The sequence below is a fragment of the Rhinatrema bivittatum genome, chromosome 2 (assembly GCF_901001135.1).
Source record: "Rhinatrema bivittatum chromosome 2, aRhiBiv1.1, whole genome shotgun sequence".
Classification (NCBI taxonomy): domain Eukaryota; kingdom Metazoa; phylum Chordata; class Amphibia; order Gymnophiona; family Rhinatrematidae; genus Rhinatrema; species Rhinatrema bivittatum.
In genome coordinates, this window is record NC_042616.1 from 139,399,034 (window position 1) to 139,407,690 (window position 8,657).

Genomic DNA, 8,657 nt, shown 5'->3' on the forward strand with positions numbered 1-8,657 from the left:
CCGAGGTTTCCCTCAGCCCCCCCCCCCCCCCCCCGATACACGTCCACTGGCAGCCAGAGGAACTTCGACCCCGGACGCACAGCAGCCGACGTGGACTGATGAGGTCACAGCTGCAGGACTCCTGGGAGAAGCGACGGTGAGCTTCGAAGAATCAGGTAGGGATGTGAATCGTTTTTTGACGATTTAAAATATCGTCCGATATATTTTAAATCGTCAAAAATCATTAGAGCCGCGATACAATAACAATTCCCCCGATTTATCGTCAAAAATCGTAAATCGGGGGCAAAATGGCGCCGGCCGTAGACAACACGATTCGACTGCAGGAGGTCATTTCGGACCCCCGCTGGACTTTTGGCAAGTCTTGTGGGGGTCAGGAGGCCCCCCCAAGCTGGCCAAAAGTCCCTGGGGGTCCAGCGGGGGTCCGGGAGCGATCTCCTGCCGCGAATCGTTTTTCCGTATGGAAAAACCAAAGGTAGCGCCGGCGCCATTTCTACAAGCACCGGAGGTCCGAGAGTGGAAGATCACAGCGAGACCCTTCCTCTGGACCCCAGGTAATTTAAGGCATTTTGGGGGGGGGTTCGGGAGGGTGGGGGATTTATTTTAAAGGGTCGGGGTGGGTTTTAGGGTTGTTTTAGTGTGCCGGTTTTCCCGCCCTCCCCCCCACTGGACCCCAGGTAATTTAAGGCATTTTGGGGGGGGTTCGGGAGGGTGGGGGATTTATTTTAAAGGGTCGGGGTGGGTTTTAGGGATGTTTTAGTGTGCCGGTTTTCGATTTTCACGATTTTAACGATATTTAAAAAACCCAAACGGCGACGATCCGATTCCCTCCCCCTCCCAGCCGAAATCGATCATTAAGACGATCGATCACACGATTCACATCTCTAGAATCAGGAAATGGAGAAATTTCAGCGAGGGGAGAAATGTTAACCCACGCTGAACCAGCAACTTCATCTGCAATCTCTGAATCGATCCCCACAACAACTGGGGCACGACCTGAACCTCTGGTAAGGCCAGTGGTCGTCACCCTTGAAAATCTATGGGAACTCTCTGCGGGGTTAACATTAGCTGTTCGTGATTGCAATACCAAACTGGACTTGTTTGCTTCTCAAGTTAATAATAGAATTCTTGCTCAAGATAATACCTTGACACAGCTTCAGACTGCAGTGGGAAAAGTAGAAACCGAAATTTCACAAATTAAAGAATTTAATATGGCTACTATCCAAGATAGAGCTGCTCTCTCTAGAAGGCTTGAACTGTTGGAGAACTGGAACCGCCGTTTAAACTTAACACTTATCAATTTTCCTAGAGTTATGGGGGAAATGCCTATTACCACTTTAAAAAGATATTTTGTTGAGGTTCTTTTATTACCTGAAACCCAATTTTTGTTAATAAACAAGGCATATTTCCTTTTAGGATAGAACCGCTCAAATCAACAGGCAGCACCCCCTATGGATTTACAAAATCTTACTAACTTTCTTGAATCTTCTGCCATTGAGATTATTGATTTCTCTACTCTACTAGTCTCTTTGATAATGGAACAAGATGTTAGCAGGTTAATGACAGCATATTTCAAGAACCTAAATACACTGTTTCATGGCAGTAAGGTTCGTATGTTTCCGGATATTTCAAAGATAACCCAGGAACGACGCAAGGGTTTCTTGAGTATGAGGCAGGATGTGATATCTTTGGGGGCTACTTTTCTGCTTAGATACCCTTGTAAGTGTATCATAAAAAAAGTAGATACTTTTATTTTTTTTTCCCCAGAACAGTTAAGGCTTTACTTAGATTCTCAAACCCCCCCCCCCCCCCCCCCCCCCAGGGAATACTGTAACTTCAGGGGAATAAAGGAGAAACAGCTCCCTTTTTCAGGTTAAGTCCTAATTAATGAATTATTTCCCATAATCTCCTTGAAAGTTGTCCCCCAAGCCTATATTAAAATGAGAATTGGTTACTACATTACAAGTTAATCTCTGGGAATCGATTAAAATTATTATGATATTATTTTCATGCTAATTTAATGTAACATGTTTCCTTTATACTTTATGATACAAATTGTGTTAGAAAAGTGATAAATAAAGAATTAAAAAAAAAAAAGTATTTGTGCCTTAAGTGGGTTTTTTTTTGTTCTCTCAGATTGAATAAAAATTTGTGGACTAATGTATTGAACAGAAATTAATTGCTTGTGCCAGATATCTTCTCATTTTTTGACATTTATCTATATGTGTGTGCTGTTTACTCCACATAATCGTTTAGCTTTGAATATTAACAGTTATGCTTAAAGTTATCAGAGAATGTAGCTACATACACATCAACTCACTTTGAAAATATAACCCAGTCAGGGCCAGCTTCTAGGACCCCCTTCTCCCTTCTTCCACCCCTACTTCCTAAGTGATATTGAACATTAGACCTTCCACTCCCCCAAGCTCTGCAAAATTAAATTGAAAAGTATGGGACCAAAAAATTCAAGTAGGCAGACGAGCCCCTCTCCCCCCCCCCCCCCCCCCCCCAAGTGATGCAAGCCACCAAGCCAACCTCATCCCTACCTCTTTTTTGGTACCCCAAATAACAAAGTCTGCCAAGACCATGATATGAGCATACTGCTGCTCCTGGTGGCATCAGTCATTGCCTTGACAGGAAGGCTGGTAGTGTAAGAGTAATATTCCTATAGCAACACTGGTAGCTTACACTAACAGCCTCGCTGTCAAGGCAACAACTGATGAAGCTGGACATGATGGCACGCTTGTACCATAAACCCAGTGGACTTTGCTATTTGGGGGTTTCCAAGAAAGAGGAAGGGATGGGGTTGGCTTGGGGCGGTGGAAAGGAAACCCATACCAACTTTTAAAATTTGCCTCGATGAAAGGGGAGAGAGGGCTGGCTTTCTCTTTAAGTCTTTCAGCTTTTTTAATTAATTCCAGTGAGCTTATGGTGTGGGGGCATGGGCCCACCAGCTCAATGTTGACCACCTCTCTGGGATTGGGGAAGGGGAGCCCTGGCCACAGGTATGGACTGTTTTGTTTTTTAAGTGTATCCATGCTTTTGAATATAGTTGGTTAAGCCTTATGTTATCCAGCTGCATGGCGGCTGGATAACTCAGCTGGATACAGCAGGAAATTGTGTAATGCCCAATTCAGAGTACTGTCTGAATTCTAATGGAGCCATAAAAAAGTCCCTGTGCTAAGTCCCTATTTTTTTTATCATCATTATTATTATTTCTTTATTAATTTTCAAATATATTAACAATGAAGAGAACTTGATAAAGAGAAAAACATAGCAAGATTCAGGAAATATGTCAGCAAACAAAATACTTGCTATTATTTAGGCCATATAATGAGGAGAAGAAAAAGAAGAAAATTAAAGGAAATATCAGATCAATCAACTAATGTGTCCAATTCCAACACTCTATGAACCAGATGTTACCAATATACTCCTATTCTGCAAGGAACTCTCTGCTGTATAGGGTCAAAGAAAATATATTTTCCCCCTCTAATTTAATTATACATTTGAATGGAAACTTCAACAAAAATCTGGTTCCTAAGGCAGTAATTCTTTTTTTTACACAAAACTTCTTTTTATCCTGTATTTCCCTGAGCATAACAGGAAAAACTGCAGCATTATGTCCTATGAAAACTATAACTTTAAGGGAAAAGAAAAACCTCATCACCAACTGTTTATCAGCTTCTTGTGCAAAGGTGGCTATGAAGGTTGCTCTATCCAAAATCTCTGATTGTGATAACTGCAAAAAAACCCAGCTAGGTCAAAACTTTCAGAGGGTAATTGGACCTTATTGGATACATTCTCTAAAGTTGTTACTTTCTCACAATCAGGTATATTGTAGTTCTTAGAAATAGAAGGTAATGAATCCTTAGGGATATATAAATGCTCAAGAAAAAAGTTTAACATCTCAAAGGGAGTTATCATGGGACAAATTGGAAAATTAAAAAAATCTAAGAATCAATCTCCTTGAATAGTTTTCCAAGTTTTTCAATTTTTGGTGCAATATCTGGTTATTCTTCATAATAGCCACACTGGATTCATATAGGGCAGAATATTTAGCCCCCAATTCTAGAATTTTCTCACCATGTTCTTTAACCATTTGATAATGCTCATTAACCATAGGAGAAATAACCACCAAGGAATCTGAAAAAGAATGAAATCTAACAGAAATAACCTTTTCTAATGACTCCCCCCTCCCAAGAGTCAGAGGTTTGAGCAGGCTACCATTTAAGTGAACTGTAGCAGAAAAAAAGAAGAAGACAATGCAGCTATGTAACTTCAGCCACCAGCCCAGGAAATTGAAAAGGTTGCTAGACCCCTTACTATGAAGGTACTTAAAAGATCAGTGAATAGATTAGTCAGAGATTCAGGTAGGCGATTTTCATGTCACAGCCCCCTTGACTACTGTTGGTAATTTTGTAGTGAAATATCACTAAACATCAAAGGATTCAAACTCCTAAATTACAGAACTATGACTGGGAAAGGGATTTATAATAGAAATGTACTGAAAAACAGTCCTAGGTAGCAAACAGAGTCTCACCCTGACTAACAAGGGTAGTCTGACTCATTGGGTACCCAATTCCCAGACAAAAGAGGAGAAAGGCCAGGCAGGATGGAGGGGTTTCTGCATGGTCTCTTTCTATGGTCCTGCATGAGTCTTGGCCTTTTGGCTGAGAGAAGGTGACCCATACAAGGATAGACAACAGAGAAGAAAAAGCTAGGTGGGATAGAAGGGTATGAACATATCCCCTTTCCTGGGTCTTGGCCTTTTGACTGAGAGAAGGTGACTCATCCAGGCTGGATAACAGGGAATGACTGGCCATGAGCTTAGTGGAGGTAAAATCACTGAAAGTAGAGACTGTGAAGGACCTAAATCACTGAATGCTAAACACCCATAAGCCTAGTGGAGCTGAAAAACCCAAGTCAGGGAAAACCCTCCTACTATGGGAGGAGAACGGAAGGACAGCAGCAGATCTGAAGGTGGCACAGTTCCCCCTTGAGCAAGGAAAGCCCAGCAGCAGATCAAGTGCTCCACAAGAGGAAGGGGGCCACATAAGCAGGCTCAGAGGTACAGTCGAGTCCCCTAGGAGGGTGAGGACCACAGCAGCAGCCCAGAAGGTAGATTTGGGTCCCCCAGGAGGGCGTGGACCCCAGTGTTGGCATGGACCTTTCAGCAGAGTAGAAGGAGATGGTTTAGATACAATGGACCCCCAGGCCAACACTGCCCACCAGCCTAGTTGCATCTTTTCACATGGGTGAGACTTGGGAAAAAAGGGGGAGGATAATAATAATACTTGATTAAGCAGGAACGCAAGAGGGACCTGCTATTTTATATGGTGGTATACCGTGGGGGGGCCAACAACTCCAAATTGCCAAATATTAAATGTTCTTGCTATCTTGAGGAAATGTATATAGTTGTGTGGCCTGAGACTACTAACCATGAGTAGATCAATGTGCTGTTTGACATCCTATTAGCAATGTACTTAGTCATGTAGAAATGTATATAGTTGTATAGTCTAATAAACCTGTATATATTTGTACAAACTGCCAGCCTTGTTCACAGTCCCAGTGTTTTTCTGGGGTGAAGAGAGGGAAATCCCACCCACTAATACTTTCTTCCCCTGGTGGAGCCACCAGGCATCAAGAATGTAAGGACCGATGGAGTCTGCCCTAGGGGGACTCCCAACAGGTCGGTCCAGGACCCAGGAATGCCCCGCAAGGTAAGTGGTCAAGGGGGCGTTACACTAAATTGGAAATAGATGATCAAAGAGTGTCCATGGTAATCATTTTAGGCTTAACAGTTAAGAATGACATGTTAACTTCAGACCCCATGGGAAGGGACAAATTCCCAATGCCACTCAGAACAGACTGCCCATTTTGAGCACTGAACAAAGTAGATACTTTGTTCTCCCTAATAGAGTTCCCAAGTCTAACGTGGGTATCTGAGACTCCCACCCCACATTAAAATGGGAGAAACAAAATAGCAGCAAATGGGGAAGTTGAGTAAGGGCCAGTACTGACCCCTGTCTCAACCCAGGGCTGTCAATTGAGGTAGCCCCAACTCCCTGAAAATGTAAAAAAATAAAACACTTTAGATGCTTGGCAATGCCTCCCTCTACTCCCTCCCCCAAGTCCATTAAGAAGCCCCTTCCCAGCCCATTCAATAAACTTGAGGCTCTGTCCCCTCCCCACTCTTCTCACTCCAAGATCAATATTAAAATCTGCCACCCCTCCAAGACCAATACCAAGTCCCCCATCCTCCCCTAACCTGTCAAGGGATCTTGCATAGGGGGCGGGTGCACCCTTGCACCTGGCTCTGTTGGTACCAGTTTCCAAAATGGCACCAACATGTGACTGGGGCAAGGTCTGGGGATTGGACCTCAGCCACCTAGCTTAGGCCCAATCCCTGGAGCTTACTCCATTCACAATGCTAGGACAAGGTCAGGTCAATGCCATTTTTGGAAAATGGTGCCAACTGGCCGGATGCACCCAACCCTTACGCAGAATCCCAGGACAGGTTCAGAGGAGTTCAGGGGGAGGATGTGGGGGGTGGGATTACTGGCTTCTTTTTTGGGAAACATGATATTGGTCTTGGTAGGACGAGGTTGGGAAGGGGAGAACAGAGTCTCAAGTTTATTCAATGGACTGGGAAGGGGCCTTCTTGATGGAGTTAGGGGTTGGGAGGGGACCATCATCAAGCACCTAAAGCATCATATTTTTTACATTTTCGGGGAGTCAAGGCCGCCTCATTTGGTGGCCCTGGGTTGAGACAGGGGTTAGCACTGACCCCTGCTCAACCTCCCCATTTGCCGCATCTTTTATTTTTTGGGCTAGCAGCACCTCAAGGCAATGGTGGTCCCGTGAGTTTGGGGCTGCCATCGCGTTAAGGGCCACTCGCCGTGTTCTTTTGTGCTGCGGTGTTTGGCCGTGACACAAAAGAATGCGTCATACAGCCATGATGCTTTTTGAGGGAGGGGCCCCACTATCACGGCGACAACCCCCCCCCCCCCCCCGCAATAGGGTGACCCCCTCCAGCGATAAAACATCACAGTTTTGTGAATCTAGGGGTAAGTTTCTATCTGAGGCAACGGAGGGTAAAATGACTTGCCCAAGGTTTAAAGTTATCTGGTAAAGGTAGACGGATAACTTTGTGGATATTCAGTGGGATGTTTATCCTGCTGAAAATCCTTGATAACTTATCTGGCTAACTTTAGCCGGACAAGTTATCCGATCTGCAGTATTTTGAAAACCGACCTTCCTCAATTCACTCAAAGGCATCACTTTTGTTTCTTGCTTGGGGCAGTCTACCTGCTCCGGGATTCATCATTCCTCTTTAAATATAGCGGAATGATGGCCTGCAGGGAAAAAAGGGGCAGGGGGGGGTAATAGTGTGCAGCTGGCAGCATCGCAGCTGTGCAGGTTTGCCTGCCGCAGTGCAGCCGCGCCGCACACTATCGCCCTCCCATAGTGCCACAGGAAAAGGTGGTGTTATTTCCTGCAGCGCTGCCGGGCCCTAATCCCACCCAAACCCCACCCACACTGCTCCCCTTCCCCTGATTTAAATAGTACCGCTGTAATGCAGCCGGTATTGTGTGCTTCAGGGTCTTATTGCATGCGATAAGTCCCTAACGCATGCGATAATGACACATCGCAGTTTAATAAATGACCCTGTTAGCATTCATAACCCATGAATAACTCTTCCTCTGTGTACAAAGAGATTCAGCACCGAGTGCTACTTGTATTTACAGAAACAAAATTTTGTAACGCTTTTGTCTACACTGAGTTTTAACACATGGCAGCAGCTTCACAAATAAAATCCCAGGTTTTGAATTTGAAATTGATGGAGAATTTCCCCTGTGGCACGAACCTCTGTAAGGTAACCCACTCCTCCTAAAGAAAGAAAGGACACTGGTGGAAACAGCACTGAAGCTAATTTGAAATGGAAGGACAAATGGGAGGCTTTTATGTCTCATTGCTTGTTTCTCTTTCCATACAGTTTTTCACATTTTCTTTTTAGCTCAGGCATGAATCTATTGAAAACAAACAAGGCGGGAGTTCTTTAGAAATAAAGGCAGCAGCTTTTTAGGATTAACCTCATGGCATTGCTCTCAGAATATCAGACAAAGGAGCTATTCAAGCATTAGGCACCCAAGCATACATTGTAAAGTAATGACAAGTTTCACTACCATCGCCTGTGACTGCACATGAACAGTTTCATCAGGAAATACATTTTCTTAATAGATGTCTTTGTATACTCTCTTAACCAGACCAAGCAAGGCACATTGAAGTGCATGACTTACATTTGAATCCTTACCATGCAAACTCATCCAATATCCATTCCATCGGAATGTCTTTTGATTTTCAGATAAAAGCAATAAGATACCGTGTGCACAGCCTTTGCTACGTTTTACTGGGTTTGACTGTTAATCACTGCAGAGTAAGCTAAGAAGTGACTGCATCTAGTGTCTTGTTACCTTTATCTGCATACTGGGTAAGGCTGTGTAGTGTGATACCCCTACTATATTTAGTAAGCCACAGATGTGGCATGACCCAGTTTTCAGTCCTGATTTATGAACCTTCTTCCCAGTGCACTGCATGAATAATAGTCCTGTGTCTTGTTTTACATTTGCAATAAAAATAACAAAGTGAGTCAGGAGGGG

General features: G+C 43.9%; 1 long non-coding RNA gene across 1 annotated transcript in view; it reads right to left on the minus strand.

Annotated features, from left to right (window-relative positions):
• The window catches only part of LOC115086053, a 34,093-nt gene extending 25,684 nt beyond the window's left edge, over nt 1-8,409 (minus strand). The window contains exon 1 of the long non-coding RNA XR_003855039.1: nt 8,312-8,409. This is a non-coding gene — a long non-coding RNA (uncharacterized LOC115086053). The remainder of the gene's footprint in view (nt 1-8,311) is intronic.
• Nucleotides 8,410-8,657: the final 248 nt, after the last annotated feature.